Source organism: Dromiciops gliroides, chromosome 1 (genome assembly GCF_019393635.1).
Source record: "Dromiciops gliroides isolate mDroGli1 chromosome 1, mDroGli1.pri, whole genome shotgun sequence".
Lineage (NCBI taxonomy): Eukaryota > Metazoa > Chordata > Mammalia > Microbiotheria > Microbiotheriidae > Dromiciops > Dromiciops gliroides.
The window spans coordinates 85,905,546-85,918,598 of record NC_057861.1 but is presented as its reverse complement, the minus strand read 5'-3'; the positions used below and the strand labels follow the sequence as shown (position 1 = coordinate 85,918,598).

At 36.4% G+C, this 13,053-nt stretch overlaps 1 protein-coding gene and 1 pseudogene across 18 annotated transcripts in view; both read right to left on the bottom strand.

The window, feature by feature from the left end:
• Positions 1-13,053, bottom strand: part of PTK2 (protein tyrosine kinase 2) — a 428,530-nt gene that overhangs the window by 132,419 nt on the left and 283,058 nt on the right. The gene's annotated exons all lie outside the window — the stretch shown is intronic.
• LOC122736642 lies at positions 4,802-5,605 on the bottom strand (annotated as a pseudogene).

Genomic DNA, 13,053 nt, shown 5'->3' with positions numbered 1-13,053 from the left:
GAAAGAAAGAAAGAAAGTGCTATATTAAAAATTTCCCCAAAGTAACATCATCATAAACACAAAATCAGTTATGAACTAATTCTAAAAAGTTGAACCAATGGGTAAGTAAAAGTTATAGAGATCTAGCTTATAGAATGATATAAGCAAGAATTTTCTGACAATTAAATCTGTCCAACTATAGATTGCTATGAAAAGCAGCAAATTCCCCAACAATAGATTATTCAAAAAGGATTAAGAGTAACAGAACACACATTTAGTTGGCACTTGAAAATTTGCAGATTTTCTTTAAACAATTAATTTCCTTTTGCAGATGAGGAAACGAAGGCAGCAATATTTGCAGTGATGTGCTTGGGGATCATATGGCAAACAAATGTCTGAGATGGAGTTCAAACCTAGGATTTCCAGCGTTTCCAAGTGGAATGCTCTATACATGAAGTTATGATCATAATGTCTCTCATTATGCCAAAAATGACAGCCTTTCTTGACAGGGAGTTTTCCAGACTTCTAGAAGAGAATCCTGTACTGGATCAGGTCCCTTCCACTTTTAAGATTCTGTGAAACGACTTCACTCTGGTGGATGTTTTAACAAAATTGACAAAGTGACATCACAAAAGATATTATAATAATCTTGCAAAAGCAGCAGAAATAGTTTTTGTATTATTTTTCCTTTGTCATTCACTGATCAGTTAGGAAAAGCAAAGTTTGTAGATCTTTAAAATAAGCAATGGCTCCAACATTTGGCCAAACATGTTTTCTCAACTATAAATGAGGATAATTTTAATTATATTAATTTCTTCAAAGGGTTGTGGTAACAAAGTGATTGTATAACATTTCAAGTGCTATATGATCCTGAGTTATGATTTTTGCTTCTACGTGTAATTTATTTAATCCTAAATTAGTATTCTAATTTAGTTGAGTAGTTTACATTTTCTGGCCTAGCTTAAGTGTTTCTAGCCTCCTGATTGAGAAATTCCTATCAATAAAAAAATTTGAGCATGTATCTCCAAATATGTACATTTACTTTTCGGTAAATTATATACATGTACTTATATAAATCACAAAATTGACAAAATGTAAATTAAAAGGGATGAACTAATATTTGATATTAGAGTCAATAGGGAGCCAATGGAATTTATTAAGTACAGGAGAAATATGGTCTGACATAAGTTTTTGAAAATTACTTTGGCAGTAATAGATTGGAAAGAGGAAAAACTGAAGACAGGATGAAGAAACAAAATGGAAGCCCAACTTTCAAGGGGCATCTGCTACAAAGTGATCTTGGAGTATGGATGGATAATCTGGGGGAGGGGTGGTGATGGAATTTTTCCAAAAGCACTTCCTGAGCTACTCCTGTATCTGGTAACTATTAGGTTATAACTTCTCCAAGTCTGGTTCACAAGGCGGAATCTGGCTTAGTAGGGGATTGTGGGGATAAAGGCAGGTATTGGAGACAAACTCCAGCACTGTCTATTCATCCCATTTATCTTCCCATCCTTTCGCTGATAATATGGACCATTAGTGACAGACAGGGTGCCCTGGACCCCATTATAGAAACCTCTGATCTACAGTACTTCTTCAAACTAGATTGTATAGCTTCAGCTTTAAAAATAAGTGAAGATCGGCAAAGATATCAGTGCAAAAATAACATTTCACATTTACTTTGTTAAAGAGATTTTTTTTAAAATGACATCTAATTTTCTAGATTATAAGAATAATTTGCAAGTGGTTTAATTCTGTGGGCCAGCTAGCTTCTAGTCTTTTAATTTAAAGTTACATTGCAATCTTTATTTTTATATGAATATAAAACTTTTATTCTATTCTAGATGAAATCTTAGATAAGGGCTTCCCATGAAAATAGTAGCTCAAGTGAAAAACTGGGGAAAATAGATTCTAACATATTTTACTTAACAAAATATTTCTTTATGTCCTCATGTTACCATCAAGAGGATTAATCAGAGTTTTGCTATTAGTGTTGATATCAAAAGAGCCATTTTAAAGAAATAAATTTACAATACTTATGGAAAGGCACCTTGGTTTAAGATTTGAAGTCAGCCTCACAGGGCAGAGCACTTACTATGACATAATGCTACTTTGTGACCTTTGGAAAGCCACTTTTTTTCTCCTGAGGTCCTTAGGGACTCTAAATCTACAGTCTTATCTATAAAACCAATCACTAAGTTCCTTCATCTGTAAAACAAGGGATTTGGGAAACAGTGTAAGTAGGGAAAAACCTCCAAAACAAACCTTAAATCAAACAATGTGCATTTATAATATCTAAACTTGGCCCTGAGAGAGACAAGGAAATGCACCACACTCCTGTCTTTCCAGAGATGGGGGATGATGTGTTTGCAAAATTGTATATTCTGTCAGGCTCTGATATATTGGTTGGTTTTGTTGAATTGCTTCTCCCGTTTTCTCCCCTTCATTATAAAGGGTGGCTCCTTGAATATGGGAAAGAGGAAGAGGAGAATATGTCTGGAAATAAGGGTGATATGCAAACAAAAGATATAAAACGTTTAAAAATAAAATTATGATGTTGGGCTGGATGATTAAGGTTTTTCAAGCTCTAAAAGTTATGATGGTACACAAGGCTCAGAACTCTTCAATGAAAAAGTTTTAATAAAAAAACTCATGTTCACTGAACTGCTTAAATTGAGGAGAACAGAAAGCTAGTTGTCTACATATTTGATAATTCAAAAATCATACTTAATTTCACCGAGTTGGCTCAAGCAGAACACTGTCTTAAGAATATTTCAAGGGTTTTTAGCAGGGTAGCCACAGATGACTCAGTCATTCTCAGATCTAGCTATCTTTAAATATCCTTTGAGCTTAAGAACTCTAGAGAAAACATTTATAGCATTTGAATACTAACTCTATCACTTTGTTGTGTAACACTAAGTAAAGGACATAAGTCCTGGGCTTCAATTTACTTATCTGGAAAGTTACAGAATAGTCAAGATAATCTTTTAAAAAACTTTTATTTTATCACCTTTTTTTTTTTAATCACATATATTTCCCAGTTAATTACTCCCCTCTTCCCCAGGCAGAAAGTTATCCTTCATAAGTTTAAAAGAGAGGAAAAAACTCCCAACAAAACTAAACAACCTATCAAAAAAGTCTTACATGAATGACATGGAAGTATTCCACCTCCTTTTTCATTCTCTTCAGAGAACCAGGGGAGGTACTTTCTCATATCTCTTATTTGGAGCCAAGACTGAACATTATCATTTAAGAACATTCAGTTTTAATTGTTTTACTTTTATAGTTCTTCCTATTCACACTGTTGTACTCATTGGATATGTTGTTTGCCTGGTTCTGTTTGCTTAATTTTAATGAGTTCAGAGACATTTTCCCATTTTTCTCCATATTTATTGCATTCATATTGTCTTACAGCACAGTGATACTGCAGAAATTTAGGAATACAGGGAAGAGTATGCTAAATTTAGAGTCAGGAACACCTGAGTTTGAATCCTGATTCAGTTACTGACTAGTCTGACTCAAGAGAAGTCATTTAATCTCTCAGCTTCTGTTTCCTCACCTGTTAAACAGGGATGATAGTACTTACTTCACATAGTTGTTATGAGTAGGGATATTATATATAAATAAATGTGTGTATATAGTATGTATATATATATATATACACACACACACATATAAATGCCTCCATGTATGTATGTATTCATGCATGTATCTAGCAATCTATAGGTATATCACTTTACTAACCTAAAAGTGATGCACATACATATATTTTTATGTTAATTATCACGTAACACACTTTGTCAGCCATTTCCTAATTGATGGGCACCTACTTTGTTCCTAGTTCTTTGACACTATAAAAAGTGCCACTATGGGGGTCATTGATCTTTTGGGGGATATAGGTCCCGCTGCTAAATCTCTGACTCAAAGGATATATAATTTTAAATTTCTTTCTAGAATGCTTGGATCAATTCAGAGCTTCACTAACAGTGTACCTGTCTTTCTACAGAATCTCTAAAATGACTATTTCCATCTTTTATGCTCTTTGCTAATTTTCTGGGTATGAGGTAAAAGAAACTCCAGTGTCATTTTGATGTGCATTTCTCCTTTTAGTCATCTGGAGAAATCTTTTGTATGTCTGTTAATTCTTCTCAGAACTGTTTGTCTATATCCTCCAATCACATAGCCACTGGAGAATGGCTTCTAGTTATACATGCATATACATGTGAACATACACATGCGTGTGAATTTTCTACGAATTTTAGATCCTTCTCAGAGAAATCTGATATCCTAAATCCTATTCCCAATCAAGTTTCTCTTTTTATCCTAATTGCACTATTTTGTTCATGCAAAAACCTTTCAATTTTATGTAAACAAGATTATTTATTACTGTTTCTGATTTCCTCTATACCTCCTCTTGGCCAAATTTGTGAAAGGTACTTGATGTGGCTCCCTTCTATTATTTTCATGGTATGACCTTTTAAATGTAAGTCATGCATCAATTTCTAGGTTATTATAACATATGGTTAATGATGCTGGTCTAAAACTAATTTCTGCCAAAGTGCTTTTTAGTTTTCCCAAAGATACTGACAAATGGGTTTTTCTCAAGTAATTTATGCTCTTGGGTTTACTGAACACTGGGTTACTGTTTTTGTCTTTTGATATTTTTTAATCTAGTCTGATATCCTGACCTGATTTTCTATTTTTTAAAATGAGTACCCAATAGTTGTTTTTTTTTCCCCCTAAGACCTCTGTTTTATTTATACAGAGCCAAGTCCACTTCACTGGGAATATGGTTCTTCTTTCAATCCAGAGCCACTGATGAATATGTTGGTTTTTACCAAATATCCTGGTCAGCACATAGTTGATTAGAGAGACTAATTAAAGTGTTAATCCCTCTCAGCTAGAGCTACAAGGCGTGTATCAATCTCGGATTCTGTGAGAATCCTGAATTTAGGGTTTTCAACTGTAACTACTCCAACTTACAACTCTGAAGGTTTGAAATCAATGGATAGAACAGTGGACAGGCATGTTATTGCTGTCTCTACTGTCTGTTCAAATGTCCAGTCAATTTTTTTCTTCACTTTCTTTTCAAGAAAACTGGTTGATTCAGTTTGTTTGACTCCAGCTGCAGTGGCCTTAAATCCACAGTAGTAGCCTCCAGGATTGCATTGTATACTTGAGGGCCTTGTTCTTCATCCATGCCAATCAATATCATACAACAGCCAAGGGGCCTCATTTCAGCATTGTGTGTGTAGACCTGAGAAATATCTGCAATCCTTTTATACAACAAATCCACAGGAATCTCATAGCCATACTTGTATTTCCAATTTGCAGCCTCATAGCAAGCTCTTTGCACCTGGGACCTGCTGTCAGCTGTCATTCCTGTCATCACATAGCCAGTGTTTTCATTTATTCTGAATAAATGAGTCACTGTGCTTGAATCCAATAACTTGTCCGGTACTTTCTTCTGTGTAACAATTACTGCACAGTCTTTCCCTCAGACAGCTACTGATGTAAGGCCACCCTGGTTAATAGCTTTAAAAGTATATTCTACTTGGTACAGGCGACCCTCTGGAGAGAAGATGGTAATGTGACGATTGAAGCCGGCACTGGAGCTGCGGGACATCTCAGCGTGCTCACTTTCTTTAGCTCTGATCTAACTAATCCTACCACACTCTCATACCCAATAGTTTTTGATGATTACTGCATTATAATAGAATTTGAGGTCTAGAAATGCTATTTTCCATCCATGTCTATTTCTTTTCATTATTTCCTTGAGTTGCTAAACCTTTTGCACCTGCAAATGAATTTTGTTCCTATTTTGCCTACCTTCATAAAGTATCTCCAGGTAGTTTATTTAGTATGGCACTAAGTAACATTTAATTATGTAGCATGCTGTTATTATTATTGGATAGAGGCCCCTAGGTTAAATCAGAAGTCTGCCACTTAGTACCTGTGTGACCTTGGGCAAGTCACTTAACTACTGTGGGCCTCAGTTTCCTTAGGTGTAAAAGAAGGGTTTCAGATTAGATAGCCTGTATTGTCCCTTCCAGTGTTACATCTATGATCCAATGAACAATTAAGATTCTCTTCTCTGATTCATCCTCCATTATCATTAAAGTAAGTCATTCATCTGGGAAATCAAAGTGAACTTTCTTTTCATCTTTTTTTTTTCCTGAACCTTCTCCAAAATGAACATAATGTTAATTTAAATTTAATTTAAAAAAATCATCACTGAATAATAATGTAGTCTCACAAATAGTTAACTAAAAATCGAACAACTTATAAAATTATCAGCAATTTAAGACAGAGTAATTGTTTTCAGAGAAGACAACCTTTACTGCCTGACTTCTTCCTCTTTTTTTACTCTCTAACGTATCAATATTCTTCCTAAAACGTGGCACTCAGATAGTTATCCAGTTTCCCAAAGTTTTTAAAACTTAGTTTTTCAGTGTATTACATTAATTTACAATTCATTAATTTACAAAAAAGCTTTCTCAACAAGGATTAATTTAACTTTTCATTACAATACCATAAGCAAAATATATTCATTGACCTTTCAAAAAGTATCCTTCCATACTTGCCACTGCTTAGATGGACTTTCACACTTTGGTATTTAACTTTATCTAAATCCTGTGAGAGCTCTAGGGATGAACTTTGAGAAATAATACATGCCTCATCTCTCCCAGAAATGTATCAGAATTTTATTTATCATCTTTCTAAAAAGAACAACACCTATTGCCAAGATAATAAAAAGGCCTAGTAACTGTTCTCAGCTAAGAAAAACAATGAGGATTGGGGCTGGCAAGAGAATTTTAAAATGTCACTCAAAATGTTGTAATTAATGATAACAATATAACAGTAGCTAGAATTTATGTAATAGTTACTGTGTGCCAGGCACTATGCAAAGCACTTTACAAATATGATTTGATTTAATTCTTACAACTCTGGGAGGTAGGGCCTATTATTATTCCCATTTTGCAACTGTGGGAATTGAGGAAATGGACATTAATCGACTTGCCCAAGGTCCATAGGTAGTAAGTGTCTCAGGTCTTCCTGACTTCAGGACTAGTTTGAACAACTGCTGCATATGTCACTTAATCAAGAGCACAAAAGAACAAGTAGCAGACCTGGGACTTGAACACAGTTAACAGTCCTCAGCTCTTTCCATTTTATGATATTCTCTCTTAATTTGAAATAGCTGGGACTATTATAAAAGCTTGTTTTATTATGCTGGTGATATAGTAGGAGTGGTTGAAGTATTTATCATCATTATCCTATCTTTATTTCATAAAAAATACTGTCAAGGGCACCACCAGTTTCCCAGTCACCTAGGTTCAAAATATTGGTCATCCTTGACTCTTCACTCTTTCTTACCTTCCATATCCAATTTGTTGCCAAGAACTGCCAATTCTACTTTTATAATCTCTCCTAAATGTCCCCTTCTCTCCTCTGACACTACTACCAATCTGATAGAGGCTCACATCACTTCACACTTGGACTGCTTAAACTGCCTTCTGGTTGGTCTCTCTGCATCTCTTTGCACTCAGGGCCACCCTCCACTCAACTAACAAAGTGATTTTCCTGAAGTGTGGGTTTGACCATGTCATCGCCTAACTGAAAACCAGGGGCTCCTTATCACCTCCAGGATCAAACAAAAAATCCTCTTTGGAGTTCAAAGCTCTGTGTAACATCAGCAGTCACTCTCTCAACAACCTGATATGCGTCTGGGGTAACTCTCCTTGAGAAGTCAAAGGATGGACACACCTAAGAAGTGAGGGAGATAGGCCCATTAGGTGTGGCTACTGCCTGAGAAGTGCCAGGGGAGAGAGAGAACTCTACAAGTCAGGACCATCATCCCTCCACTGTCAGGTGGGTGGTCACCCCGATCCACCCTCTATAAATATAAATATAAACCCATTGGGGGGAGGAGAAAAGATGTCTGTCTCTGAGCCAACTCCTCCCCAAGAGGGAAGTCTTCTGTCTTGGTCACCTCTCTAGCACCCAAAGAAAAGAACATCTTATTTTAATTGGATTTTGTGCAAGAGGTGTAATTCTTTTTTTTTTTTTTATTAAAAAAAATTTTTTTTTGAGGCAATTGGGGTTAAGTGATTTGCCCAGGGCCACACAGCTAGTAAGTGTCAAGTGTCTGAGGCCAGATTTGAACTCAGGTACTCCTGACTCCAGGGCCGGTGCTCTATCTACTGTACCACCTAGCTGCCCCAAGAGGTGTAATTCTTTAAAGAGGAATACCTAAGGACTCCCACCCCTTATCTCCCCCGTGACACAACCCTTCCAGTTTTATTATAGGTGCTCTTTGATCCAGTCAAAAGCCTCCTTGCTTTTCTCCAAATAAAATACTTCCCATCCACTCCAGGTATTTTTCCTGGCTGCCCCCCTTGCTTGGAATGTTCTTCATCTCCATCTCCCAGCTTCCCTCAAATACTGTCTAAAACTCCATCTTCTATAGGAAGTGTTTTGAGATCCTTCTTAACTCTGGTGCTTTCTCTTTGCTGATTATTTCCAATTTATCCTGTATACAACTCATTTGTACATGGTATTTTGCATGTAGTCTCTATTAGACTATGACCTGCTTGAAAACAGGGCTATCTTTTACTTTCTTTGCATTCCCAGTATTTAGCACAATTCCTTGGCCCATTTCAGGCACTTAATAAGTTATTATTGTGTGACTGAGAACAATAACACCTAGTACTCTCTAGGGACTTAGTAACATTGGAGATTAAAAACAGGCAGTAACAATAGACTGTAAACTCCTTGAAGGCAACAACATCTTATTTTACTTTTGTAAAATAAGCAACTAGCATTATGGATTTTATCTAGCCTGTACTTAGCAGGTAACTTAAATAACATAATAAAGAACATATTTAAAAAAATAACATTGATAACTTTTCTTTGGTCTGGATTTGTGATTTCACTGATGTGAGGAACATCTAGTGAGGGAACCCCCTGCACCAATACCTGTCAGCAATATTATATAATTTATGGTCTTAGAGAGTTAAAATGGTGGCACTAAGAGGATCAGTGAAATGACCAAAGTCACAAAATAAGAATGTTTAAGAAGTGGGCCTTGAATGCCAAGACAAGCTCTCTCTGCACCATGCCCAGGTGCCTCTCCATTGGGAACTCTCCTCCATCTTTTCTCCTGATCTCTTTCTGCCCAGAAATAACCTGGGCTGTTTGATTCCTCAAATGACTTGGAGGAGACAACAGCCATCAACTCTATTCCTTCCAGTGAGGTGGAAGTCTTCTAGGTCTTCCCACTTGCCCTGCCCCCAGGCTCCGTAGAATGTCTACTCACTGTTATTTGACCTAAAGATTTCTAAGCCTTAATTGCAGGCTTTTCATCTGGTCTGCAGCTGAACTCTGGTTTACACATTGTTTCCTCCAATTAGAGTGTGAGCCCCTTGGGAGCAGAGGCTGTCTAGGTTTTGCTGTCTGAATCCACAGCGTTGAGCACACTGCTTGGCACATAGCATGCTTTTCATTTACTTATTCACTCTGAAATAAGAGTGGATATCTAAATATAGATTTAAAAAGATATCTACACAAAAAATTTCAAATAGCTGTAGACATACAAGGCCCACAGTGAGTTTAAAAGCAATTCACTGAAATCTTCATAAATTGAACATTATTGGAAAATAATAAAATACTTTTATTAAAAAAATTAAGAAATTGAACATGATTTTTGCAAATAACAATCCATAGATCAGAACTTGGACAGAAACTACTTTTCCCATACAATTATCAAAATGATAACTGGAATGTAATCCAGACACAAGAAACTCTTTCAGTCTTGAATACAGGGAAGACTGAGTTTTAGCACTGGAGTCACGACAGAAGAGTAGGCACTATGCCATGGGTGGGGGGGAGGGTGGAAAACTTTTTATATCATCTTATTTGTCCTTAGTCTGTTGGTGCTCCTTGTGATAAGCTTCTGGGAATTTTCACACACACATGATTTCTTAGATGTTACAATATCTTACAACTTCAGCTTTTAATGTATTAATCAATTTTGAGGTAAACTACAGAAATTCAAATATATAGTTTGTGCTTTCAGAGTATAGTAAATTATATATGTTAGAACGAGAAGGGACTTTAGGGATGATTTGGCCATTCACCCCAATCTGCAGAACTGAAGAAGTCATAGGGTCATAGTAATGTACACTTAACAGATAGAAAGGAGCCCAGGTCAAGTAGCCCAAACTCTTCATCTGATAGACAAAGAAACTGAAGCCCAGAGGTTAAGTGATTGGACAAAGGTCACAGAGGTAGGATTTGAATCTAGGTCCTCTGACTCCAAATTCAGGGTTCTTTCCATTTTACCACACTTTGCAACAAACTGAACAGGAGAATCTGGTTTGGTACTAGAGGAGTTCCAGGCAAAAATAATTCTTAACAAAACTGTTTTTTCTTCCCATTCTGTTCTAGTCTAGTGAGATAAAACAAAAGTGTGTTAGTTCACAAATGATTTTAAAGCCTTTACTGTTGTTACACCTACTACTTGACCTAGAACAAAATAAGCATCTATAGGCTGTTAAGAACATGGGATTTGGGGGCACTAAAAACATATTCCATGGCAAAACCACATATAGAATATTATGTTCAGTTCTGGGTATGACATTTTAGAAGAGATACACTAAGATAGGAGAATGTTCAAAGGAAAAAATCAGGCTGGTAAAAGGCTCAACTATCATCAAATCCAACAAACATTTATTAAGCGCCTATATTATGCTGCAAGGATGTAAAAACAAAAATAACCCTGCCCTCAATAAGCTTGCATTCTATTGAAGAAATAAATCATGTAAACAGTTAAATATATATGATAGTTAAACTAGTCTGACAGAAGATTGGCAAGAGATTCAACTATGCCAACTCATCCTAAATGTATTTATTTAAGAATGAAAGTGCAAGAGGAATAACAGAAGAAGTAAAAGATCTGTAAAGATTTTGATACGAACTATTTTCATCATTACGGCCAACAGAGCCATCACATTTGGACTCACAGTCCTGTATATGTGAAGAGAGGAGGTTAAAAGGGCACCACAGAGAACAAAGGTGAGAAATGTAGTTGAATTAGATCAAGTATACATACAGAAGGTCAATGCTATATGGAAGATGAAACTGCAAGGACACTAAATCACAAATTATCTGGAGGAGGATATGCCAAAAGTAGAGAAAAACATGAAAAAAAAACCCACTCAAACTTTATTAATATAAAAAAAGGTAACCACAAAAATACTGACAAATACTGACCAGCTGTTCCCTATTACCTCGAAGATCAAATACAAAATCCTCTGCTTAGCTTTCAAAGAATTTCATGACCTGGCCCCCTCCTTGTTTGTTTGTTTCTTTCTTTTTTGGTGGGGCGATGAGAGTTAAGTGACTTACCCAGGGTCACACACCTAGTAAGTGTCAAGTGTCTGAGGTCAGATTTGAACTCAGGTCCTCCTGAATCCAGGGCTGGTGCTTTATCCACTGTGCCACCTAGCTGCCCCCTCCTTGTTGTTAAACAACATACTTCATTTCCTGACTCCAGGCTTTTTCAATGGCTGTCTCCCATCCCTAGAATGCGCTCTCTTCTCATTTCCAACTCCTGGCTTCCTTTAAGTCCCAGGGAAAATCTCACCAAGTATATGAATCTTTTTCTGTTCTTCTATAATGTTAGTGTCTTTTCTCTGATTATCTTCAATTTATCCTATATACAGCTTGTTTGAATGTTGTAATTTGCATGTCATCCTTCCCATTAGACCATGAACTATTTGAGAGCAAGAACAGCCTTTTACTTTTCATTGTATCCCCATAGGACTTAGCATAGAACCTGATACGCAGAAAGCTCTTAAAAATGACTGACTGACTGACCTTATTTAAAGATTCTCTAATCCTAAACATCAGGCAAGGCATAAAAAAAAGAAGTTGTATGCTTGCCAAAGATGGAGATAAAACAGAGTCCAAATTGAAGGATTCCCTATGGATGGCGAAGTCCTTCAGATGTTCTCCTTTGGAGATGACATTGTGCTGCTGCATCAAGCCCTGGGGATAATGTAGAGCTTCATGGAAGTGATCTGTAACCATTTAAAAGAGAATGTAACACGTATTTGACTAGAGAACCTATTGGTTCATTAGTATGTATATCGTGAGGGAACTCACAGTATGTATGCATGTATATTGTGAAGGGATTAAGACAGGAGGGAGTGATTAATTGTGAGAAAGGAGTGAACCACACTGACTCCATCTTGTGACTCAATTGTGGAGCCAGCTCAGCATCCTTTTTATTTCAATTAGGGGTCTTGTCCAAATTCTGTCTTGTGAGGAAACTTTACTCAAGTGTGGGAATTGGGAGAAAATGTTATTGTACTGTTTGAGCCTGGCCTTGTGTGGCTGGGAAGTTGGACCATCTCTGCCTGTCTGGAGACTCTTAACTAAGGACGTGGGTTATATTGACCAGAAACCTAATCAGATCCAAAGATTGATTGCAAGGAGTTTTCTCCACAATAATACATCTCAAGGAACCTACAGGTCTTATCTGAAAATCGGCCCTGTATTGATCAATCAGTTATTGTTTCCATGTTCCTTTGACTGTTCGCAGATACCTGTGGGAGTAGGAAAACTTTTTTTAAATTCAAGGAATAGCACTGATTCACTCTCCCCTTTCCAACTTGGAAAGTCTCTATTCTTTCATCCAATCAGATTACTTAATGCTGTTTATTGTTGTATTGTTTCCTTTTAACTAACTGGTTTTATTTGCTTATAATGTATAAAAGTCATTCTCCCCCTGCTTTAGGGTCCAGCCCTAAGCTAAGGAAAGGGCCTGGTCTCAATTTATTAGTCAATTGTCATGTACTGCTTATAAATAAATCAATATACTCTGAGGCTTGAACCTTTGCTTTCTGTCATTTCATTTTTCACCCACCATAATTGGGAACATTTAGTACAAATGGACAGGGACTGATACTAGAATTAAACTTGAAGACAGTAGACTATACTTTCTTCAGGAAATTTAAAAGCTTGTTTAATGACTCCTAAATATTTCTTAGAAACAATGGTCCTTCTTTT